The 10,370-nt window shown below is 30.0% G+C and overlaps 1 long non-coding RNA gene across 1 annotated transcript; it reads left to right on the forward strand.

Moving 5' to 3' along the window:
• Nucleotides 1-8,822: 8,822 nt before the first annotated feature.
• On the forward strand, nt 8,823-9,945 carry LOC136041361 (uncharacterized). Its single transcript, XR_010621009.1, has 2 exons — nt 8,823-9,519; nt 9,825-9,945. It is a non-coding gene; the product is annotated as an uncharacterized LOC136041361 (long non-coding RNA).
• The last annotated feature ends 425 nt before the right edge of the window (nt 9,946-10,370 follow it).

The following is a 10,370-nucleotide window of genomic DNA, read 5'->3' on the forward strand; positions in this document are numbered from 1 at the left end:
AGATATCCGATTAAATGAAAGGAAATCAGAAGCCGACAATTTCCTGGAAATCTTCGAAAAAGCACTCAACTTCTTGGGTTTTGTCCCAGAGATAGAGATATTCAGTTTTAATGAAACTTACATAATCAGAAAGTGTGAATTTCTTGTTTTCCTTTTTTATTAGTAAACGGATCAGAATTCTCTTTTTAATTTTCATGAAATGGCAATCCACAAAAATGTCCTTGTACACCTGCTAGGAAAAGGCTAAAAAGACAGCTCAAAGAAATTATCATTTGAGCAATTTAATCGCTTTGGAAGCTCCTTGTGGTGAAACCCGCTTTGATTGACAAGTTTTCCGAAAAAAAGAGACGTAATATTCTCCTGCTTTTTTTCAGTCAAATCTTGCAGTCAAACTACAAATACTCGACATCTGTAGAGGATGGCTAGTCGCTTGAGTGACTTAGTTATGGGTCTTTGTCTTTATAACGGTCAGTTCACGCTGAGACTCACGCTCACGCTGAGATTAATTATATTAATTATGCAATTTTCTTTGAATTTTTGTACTTTTTTAACAAAGTTGTCAGACGCTACACTGTCAGTGCCGCTGGTTGTTTTAATTCCTATCTTCTTATGTTAAAGGCCTAAATCGAGTCTTTTAAATAATTTTTGGAATAGTAGGAGGGATCAGAAACAAAACGAAGAAGAAGAAGATAAAGGAAGGAAGAAAAAGGTTAAGTAAAAGAAAGAAGGAAAGGAAAATTAACCAATCAAAACTCGAAGAATTTGTTATTATTTTTAAGCGGTAAGACGAGTGACATCTGCGAGCTAGCTTGGGATGTCTGACCTGGACAGTGTGAGACACAACTAAAGGATTAAACCAGATTTTGATTAGAACAAAACAAGGATTGTATTTATTGGCCTTGGTAAGATTGCCATTGACCTAATGAAAAGGAAAACATGCACAATAAATTAATAAGGGATTTAGACGTTAAGTTGTGGGTTTAGTTAAAAATCTATTTATTTGCATAAAATTTATCGCTTTATCACAAATAAGGAAATGTAGTCTAAAACAAAATAAAGATTGTTTTTAATAAAACATTTATATAATCTGGAAATATGAGACATGGGACTGGTTCAAATAATAGATAAGGATCTAGGAAAAACCTGCTGAAGGTCTCTTAGAATACCAGGACGTCTACACACTTTCATTTGAGTTTTATCCCATTCCAACATGGTCTAAAACCGGGTTGTGCTAAGTTTTTCCCTAAAGGGCTGCATAACAGCGCTCAAAATCGTTGAGAGTCGTACAACTATAGTCAAAATATAGCTAAAATAGAATTTCGTTATAACATTGAAACAAAACTTTTTTATAACGATGAAGAAAGTGGGATATTGTTTGCATGAAACCCAATAAAATCTCATTAAATAAAGAAAATAATGGGGCATTATATTTCTGCCAATAAAAATAAGAAAATCCGTTATAAAAGACGGCCATAGAATCACGCCACAAGAAGCACATTGCTTTACCTCCAAAAGTATTTAGCTGTTCGTCCTTCTTTAAATGTGCCATTCATTTCCAATTTCTTTTTATTAGTGGTATTTATTGTTGATTCATCGTCTACCTGACTTATAATGGTCACAAAACTGTCAACTAAACTCGAGCTATAGGCTACTTCACTACTTTCGGTTAAGTGGAAGTGCAGCTACTTAAGTGCTTGGAAAAATTTTATCAGATATACAGCCTACCGCGAAACATAGTCTTATCTATATATATAAAAATAAGTTGTCTGAGTGTCTGTGTGTCGAGTGACGTCACTGTCCACATATGACGTCTGAATTATTTCATCACATACCAATTCAAAAACGAATGTATTCAAGCCGAAGTAGCTCAGTTATATAACTACCTGTGTTGGCGCAGTAGGTTTGACCTTAGCGTGGTAATACGGGACCCAGAGATCGAACCATGCTGCAGGAATGCACTACAGGGCCGACGCAGGGACCTTAGTAGTCAAGAAGCGTCGTTAATCCGATACAAATACAAATACAGTAGCTCAGTTGGTAAAGCAAAAAAACTAAAAAAGGGTAAAAACAGCAAAAAACTAAAAAGAAAAAAAACTAATAAAAAACTAAAAACTGAAAAAGAAAAAAAAAACTATAAAAAGGAAAAAAACTGAAAAATAAAGGAGAAAAAGAAAGCTAAAAAAAATTAAAAATAAAAAAAGGGAATATAAATGACGACCGGGACACTCAAAGAGAAATTACAGACTGGGACACCGGGACACAAATGACGACTGGGACGTGTGTGTCGACTGACGTCATGTTTGTGTGTCGACTGACGTCATGTTTGTGTGTCGACTGACGTCATGTTTGTCGACTATAAATGACGACTGGGACACAGGGACACAACTACAACGGGGACGCAGGGGGGGCACAGGGGGATATATAAATGACGATGGGGACACAGGGAATGTTTGATTAGCAATCACCATCAACAAGAATCAAGGGCAATCATTAGAATAATGAGGTATAGATCTGAATACGGATGGTTTTTCCCATGGACAATTATATGTTGCATGTTCAAGAGTCGGTAAACCTGACAATCTATTTATATGTACAGACAATGGGACAGCGAAGAATGCTGTATATTCGCAAGTTTTACGTAGTTAAAAACATATTTTACTAGGTGTCGCCACCCCAACACCTAGTTGGTGGGGGCGCTTCGCGCCCCCCCCAAGCCCCCCCGCGCGCGTAAGTCGTTACGCGCCATATTAGTTACGCGCCATTGTAGTTGTGTCCCTATGTCCCACCTGTGAATATAGATAGATAGATATATATATATATATATATATATATATATATATATATATATATATATATATATATATATATATCTTCTATATATATAAAAATAAGTTGTCTGTCTGTGGATGGATGGATCAGGTGACGTCACCTGAAAAAACTGGATCAGGTGACGTCAAAACTGAAAAAACTAAAAAAAGGCAAAAACTACAAAAAAAACTAAAAACTAATAAAAAAAAAAAAGCTAAAAAACTAAAAAAACTTTAAAGGTAAAAACCAATAAAAAACTAAAAAAAAAAACTGAAAAAACTAAAAAAAGGCAAAAACTACAAAAAAAAAACTAAAAACTAATAAAAAAAGTAAAAAAGCTAAAAAACTAAAAAAACTAAAAAAACTAAAAAAAGGTAAAAAACTAAAAAAAATAAAAAATAAAAAAAAACTAAAAAAAAGGAAAAAACTGAAAAATAAGCTAAAATAAAGGTAAAAACCAATAAAAAACTAAAAAGAAAAAAAGGAAAAAACTAATAAATGACGACACTCAAAGAGAAAGCGACCAGGACAAAAGGAATGTTCGATTAGCAATCAACAAAGCACCGGGACACAGGGAGTATAAATGACGACCAGGACATAAGTAAAAAAAAAAAAACTATCTATATATATAAAAATAAGTTGTCTGTGGATCTGTGGATCGTGGATCAGGTGACGTCACCTGAAAAAACTGGATCAGGTGACGTCAAAACTGAAAAAACTAAAAAAAGGCAAAAACTACAAAAAAAACTAAAAACTAATAAAAAAAATAAAAAAGCTAAAAAACTAAAAAAACTAAAAAAAGGCAAAAACTACAAAAAAAACTAAAAACTAATAAAAAAGCTAAAAAACTAAAAAAACTAAAAAACCTAAAAAAACTAAAAAAAGGTAAAAAACTAAAAGGAATGTTCAATTAGCAATCAACAAAGCACCGGGACACAGGGAGTATAAATGACGACCAGGCGCCACCCCAACACCTAGTTGGTGGGGGCGCTTCGCGCCCCCCCCAAGCCCCCCCGCGCGCGTAAGGCGTTACGCGCCATAATAGTTACGCGCCATTGTAGTTGTGTCCCTATGTCCCACCTCTGAATATAGATATATATATATATATATATATATATACTAGCTGTTGGGGTGGCGCTTCGCGCCACCCCAACACCTAGTTGGTGGGGGCGCTTCGCGCCCCCCCCAAGCCCCCCCGCGCGCGTAAGTCGTTACGCGCCATAATAGTTACGCGCCATTGTAGTTGTGTCCCTATGTCCCACCTGTGAATATAGATATATATATATATATATGGTTTTAACTACGTAAAACTTGCGAATATACAACATTCTTTGCTGTCCCATTGTCTTTGCATATAAATAGATTGTCAGGTTATCCCCCTGTTTCCCCCGGTGTCCCCGTTGTAGTTGTGTCCCTGTGTCCCGGTCGTCATTTATATTCCCTGTGTCCCGGGTCCCGGTCATCATTTGTATCCCGGTGTCCCGGTCTGTATATACATTCGTTTTTTAGTTTTGTTTTTCTCCTTTATTTTTTTCCTTTTTTTTTCTTTTTTAGTTTATTTAGATTTTTAGATTTTTTAGTTTTTTTATTAGTTTTTAGTTTTTTTTTCTTTTTAGTTTTTTTGTAGTTTTTACCTTCTTTTTAGTTTTGTTAATTTTTTTTTTTACTTGTGTCTTGGTCGTCATTTATACTCCCTGTGTCCCGGTGCTTTGTTGATTGCTAATCGAACATTCCTTTTGTCCTGGTCGCTTTCTCTTTGAGTGTCGTCATTTATTTTTTTCTTTTTTAGTTCTTTTAGTTTTTACCTTTTTTAGTTTTTTTTTAGTTTTTAGTTTTTTTAGTTTTTTACCTTTTTTTAGTTTTTTTAGTTTTTTAGCTTTTTTATTTTTTTTATTAGTTTTTAGTTTTTTTGTAGTTTTTGCCTTTTTTTTTAGTTTTTTTAGTTTTTTAGCTTTTTTATTAGTTTTTAGTTTTTTTTGTAGTTTTTGCCTTTTTTTAGTTTTTTCAGTTTTGACGTCACCTGATCCAGTTTTTTCAGGTGACGTCACCTGATCCACGATCCACAGACAACTTATTTTTATATATATAGATAGTTTTTTTTTTTTTACTTATGTCCTGGTCGTCATTTATACTCCCTGTGTCCCGGTGCTTTGTTGATTGCTAATCGAACATTCCTTTTGTCCTGGTCGCTTTCTCTTTGAGTGTCGTCATTTATTAGTTTTTTCCTTTTTTTTTAGTTTTTTATTGGTTTTTACCTTTATTTTAGCTTATTTTTCAGTTTTTTCCTTTTTTTTAGTTTTTTTTTATTTTTTATTTTTTTTGGTTTTTTACCTTTTTTTAGTTTTTTTAGTTTTTTTAGTTTTTTAGCTTTTTTACTTTTTTTATTAGTTTTTAGTTTTTTTTTGTAGTTTTTGCCTTTTTTTAGTTTTTTCAGTTTTTTTTTTAGTTTTTTATTGGTTTTTACCTTTATAGTTTTTTTAGTTTTTTAGCTTTTTTATTTTTTTTATTAGTTTTTAGTTTTTTTTTGTAGTTTTTGCCTTTTTTTAGTTTTTTCAGTTTTGACGTCACCTAATCCAGTTTTTTCAGGTGACGTCACCTGACACATCCATCCATCCATCCACAGACAGACAACTTATTTTTATATATATAGATATATATATATATATATATATATATATATATATATATATATATATATATATATATATATATATGGTTTTAACTACGTAAAACTTATACAACATTCTTTGCTGTCCCATTGTCTATAGATATATATATATATATATATATATATATATATATATATATATATATATATATATATATATATATATATATATATGGTTTTAACTACGTAAAACTTATACAACATTCTTTGCTGTCCCATTGTCTTTGCATATAAATAGATTGTCAGGTTTACCGACTCTTGAACATGCAACATATAATGGTCCATGGGAAAACAATCTGTATTCAGATCTATACCTCATGATTCTAATGATTGCCCTTGAGCTTTGTTGATGGTGATTGCTAATCGACCATTCCCTGTCCCGGTGTCCCGGTCGTCATTTACATCCCCCTGTTTCCCCCGGTGTCCCCGTTGTAGTTGTGTCCCTGTGTCCCGGTCGTCATTTATATTCCCTGTGTCCCGGTCGTCATTTGTATCCCGGTGTCCCGGTCTGTATATACATTCGTTTTTTAGTTTTGTTTTTCTCCTTTATTTTTTTCCTTTTTTTTTCTTTTTTAGCTTATTTAGATTTTTAGATTTTTTAGTTTTTTTATTAGTTTTTCTTTTTTTTTTCTTTTTAGTTTTTTTGTCCCGGTCGTCATTTATATCCCCCTGTTTCCCCCGGTGTCCCCGTTGTAGTTGTGTCCCTGTGTCCCGGTCGTCATTTATATTCCCTGTGTCCCGGTCGTCATTTGTATCCCGGTGTATTTTTTTTTATTAGTTTTTAGTTTTTTTTGTAGTTTTTGCCTTTTTTTAGTTTTTTCAGTTTTGACGTCACCTGATCCAGTTTTTTCAGGTGACGTCACCTGATCCACGATCCACAGATCCACAGACAACTTATTTTTAAATATATAGATAGTTTTTTTTTTTTTTACTTATGCCCTGGTCGTCATTTATACTCCCTGTGTCCCGGTGCTTTGTTGATTGCTAATCGAACATTCCTTTTGTCCTGGTCGCTTTCTCTTTGAGTTTCGTCATTTATTTTTTTCTTTTTTAGTTCTTTTAGTTTTTACCTTTTTTAGTTTTTTTTAGTTTTTTAGATGAAAATTTTTTTTAGTTTTTTCCTTTTTTTCTTTTTAGTTTTTTATTGGTTTTTACCTTTATTTTAGCTTATTTTTCAGTTTTTTCCTTTTTTTTAGTTTTTTTTTATTTTTTATTTTTTTAGTTTTTTACCTTTTTTTAGTTTTTTTAGTTTTTTTAGTTTTTTAGCTTTTTTACTTTTTTTATTAGTTTTTAGTTTTTTTTGTAGTTTTTGCCTTTTCTTAGTTTTTTCAGTTTTTTTTTAGTTTTTTATTGGTTTTTACCTTTATTTTAGCTTATTTTTCAGTTTTTTCCTTTTTTTTAGTTTTTAGTTTTTTCGTTTTTTACCTTTTTTTAGTTTTTTTAGTTTTTTTAGTTTTTTAGCTTTTTTATTTTTTTTATTAGTTTTTAGTTTTTTTTGTAGTTTTTGCCTTTTTTTTAGTTTTTTTAGTTTTTAGCTTTTTTATTAGTTTTTAGTTTTTTTTGTAGTTTTTGCCTTTTTTTAGTTTTTTTAGTTTTTTAGCTTTTTTATTTTTTTTATTAGTTTTTAGTTTTTTTTGTAGTTTTTGCCTTTTTTTAGTTTTTTCAGTTTTGACGTCACCTGATCCAGTTTTTTCAGGTGACGTCACCTGATCCACACATCCACAGACAGACAACTTATTTTTATATATATAGACTAGCTGTTGGGGTGGCGCTTCGCGCCACCCCAACACCTAGTTGGTGGGGGCGCTTCGCGCCCCCCCCAAGCCCCCCCGCGCGCGTAAGTCGTTACGCGCCATAATAGTTACGCGCCATTGTAGTTGTGTCCCTATGTCCCACCTGTGAATATAGATATATATATATATATATATATATATATATATATATATATATATATATATATATATATATATATATATATGGTTTTAACTACGTAAAACTTATACAACATTCTTTGCTGTCCCATTGTCTATAGATATATATATATATATATATATATATATATATATATATATATATATATATATATATATATATATATATATATATATATATATATATATATATATATGGTTTTAACTACGTAAAACTTATACAACATTCTTTGCTGTCCCATTGTCTTTGCATATAAATAGATTGTCAGGTTTACCGACTCTTGAACATGCAACATATAATGGTCCATGGGAAAACAATCTGTATTCAGATCTATACCTCATGATTCTAATGATTGCCCTTGAGCTTTGTTGATGGTGATTGCTAATCGACCATTCCCTGTCCCGGTGTCCCGGTCGTCATTTACATCCCCCTGTTTCCCCCGGTGTCCCCGTTGTAGTTGTGTCCCTGTGTCCCGGTCGTCATTTATATTCCCTGTGTCCCGGTCGTCATTTGTATCCCGGTGTCCCGGTCTGTATATACATTCGTTTTTTAGTTTTGTTTTTCTCCTTTATTTTTTTCCTTTTTTTCTTTTTTAGCTTATTTAGATTTTTAGATTTTTTAGTTTTTTTATTAGTTTTTATTTTTTTTTTTCTTTTTAGTTTTTTTGTCCCGGTCGTCATTTATATCCCCCTGTTTCCCCCGGTGTCCCCGTTGTAGTTGTGTCCCTGTGTCCCGGTCGTCATTTATATTCCCTGTGTCCCGGTCGTCATTTGTATCCCGGTGTATTTTTTTTATTAGTTTTTAGTTTTTTTTGTAGTTTTTGCCTTTTTTTAGTTTTTTCAGTTTTGACGTCACCTGATCCAGTTTTTTCAGGTGACGTCACCTGATCCACGATCCACAGATCCACAGACAACTTATTTTTATATATATAGATAGTTTTTTTTTTTTACTTATGCCCTGGTCGTCATTTATACTCCCTGTGTCCCGGTGCTTTGTTGATTGCTAATCGAACATTCCTTTTGTCCTGGTCGCTTTCCCTTTGAGTTTCGTCATTTATTTTTTTCTTTTTTAGTTCTTTTAGTTTTTACCTTTTTTAGTTTTTTTTAGTTTTTTAGATGAAAATTTTTTTTAGTTTTTTCCTTTTTTTCTTTTTAGTTTTTTATTGGTTTTTACCTTTATTTTAGCTTATTTTTCAGTTTTTTCCTTTTTTTTAGTTTTTTTTTATTTTTTATTTTTTTTAGTTTTTTACCTTTTTTAGTTTTTTTAGTTTTTTTTAGTTTTTTAGCTTTTTTACTTTTTTTATTAGTTTTTAGTTTTTTTTTGTAGTTTTTGCCTTTTTTTTTGTTTTTTCAGTTTTTTTTTTAGTTTTTTATTGGTTTTTACCTTTATTTTAGCTTATTTTTCAGTTTTTTTCCTTTTTTTTAGTTTTTAGTTTTTTTAGTTTTTTATCTTTTTTTTAGTTTTTTTAGTTTTTTTAGTTTTTTAGCTTTTTTATTTTTTTTTATTAGTTTTTAGTTTTTTTTGTAGTTTTTGCCTTTTTTTAGTTTTTTTAGTTTTTTAGCTTTTTTATTAGTTTTTAGTTTTTTTTGTAGTTTTTGCCTTTTTTTAGTTTTTTTAGTTTTTTAGCTTTTTTATTTTTTTTATTAGTTTTTAGTTTTTTTGTAGTTTTTGCCTTTTTTAGTTTTTTCAGTTTTGACGTCACCTGATCCAGTTTTTTCAGGTGACGTCACCTGACCCATCCATCCACAGACAGACAACTTATTTTTATATATATAGAAGATATATATATAGATATATAAAAATAAGTTGTCTGTGTGTGGATCTGTGGATCAGGTGACGTCATGTTTGTCCGCATATGACGTCTGAATTATTTCACACTAATACAAAAGAAGAAAAAAACCAAAAAAGGTAAAAACTACAAAAAAAAACTAAAAAGAAAAAAAACTAAAAAAGCTAAAAAACTAAAAAAAAACTAAAAAAAGGTAAAAATCTAATAACTAAAAAAAAACTGAAAAAAATAAAAAAAAGGCAAAAACTACAAAAAAAATAAAAACTAATAAAAAAACTAAAAAAGCTAAAAAACTAAAAAAACTAAAAAAAACTAAAAAAAGGTAAAAAACTAAAAAAAACTATAAGTTGTCTGTGGATCTGTGGATCGTGGATCAGGTGACGTCATGTTTGTCCGCATATGACGTCTGAATTATTTCACACTAATACAAAAGAAGAAAAAAACCAAAAAAGGTAAAAACTACAAAAAAAACTAAAAAAGCTAAAAAACTAAAAAAAAAACTAAAAAAAGGTAAAAATCTAATAACTAAAAAAAAACTGAAAAAAATAAAAAAAGGCAAAAACTACAAAAAAATAAAAACTAATAAAAAAACTAAAAAAGCTAAAAAACTAAAAAAACTAAAAAAAGGTAAAAAACTAAAAAAAAACTAAAAACTAAAAAAGAAAAAAACTAAAAAAAGGAAAAAACTGAAAAATAAAAGAGAAAAAGAAAACTAAAAAAATATGAATAAATATATATAAAAATAAGTTGCTTGTGGGTTATGTCTGTCTGTCTGTCTGTCGAGTGACGTCGTGTTTGTCCGCATATGACGTCTGAATTATTTCACACTAATACAAAAGAAGAAAAAAAACTAAAAAAGGTAAAAACTACAAAAAAAACTAAAAAGAAAAAAAACTAAAAAACTAAAAAAAACTAAAAAAAAACTAAAAAAAGGTAAAAAACTAAAACTAAAAAAAAATGAAAAAACTAAAAAAAGGCAAAAACTAAAAAAAAAAACTAAAAACTAATAAAAAAACTAAAAAAGCTAAAAAACTAAAAAAACTAAAAAAGGTAAAAACAAAAAAAAACTAAAAACTAAAAAAGAAAAAACTAAAAAAAAGGAAAAAACTGAAAAATAAGAGAAAAAGAAAACTAAAAAAATATTAATAAATATAAAAAATATAAATATAAATA

The sequence above is a fragment of the Artemia franciscana genome, unplaced genomic scaffold (assembly GCF_032884065.1).
Source record: "Artemia franciscana unplaced genomic scaffold, ASM3288406v1 PGA_scaffold_169, whole genome shotgun sequence".
NCBI lineage: Eukaryota > Metazoa > Arthropoda > Branchiopoda > Anostraca > Artemiidae > Artemia > Artemia franciscana.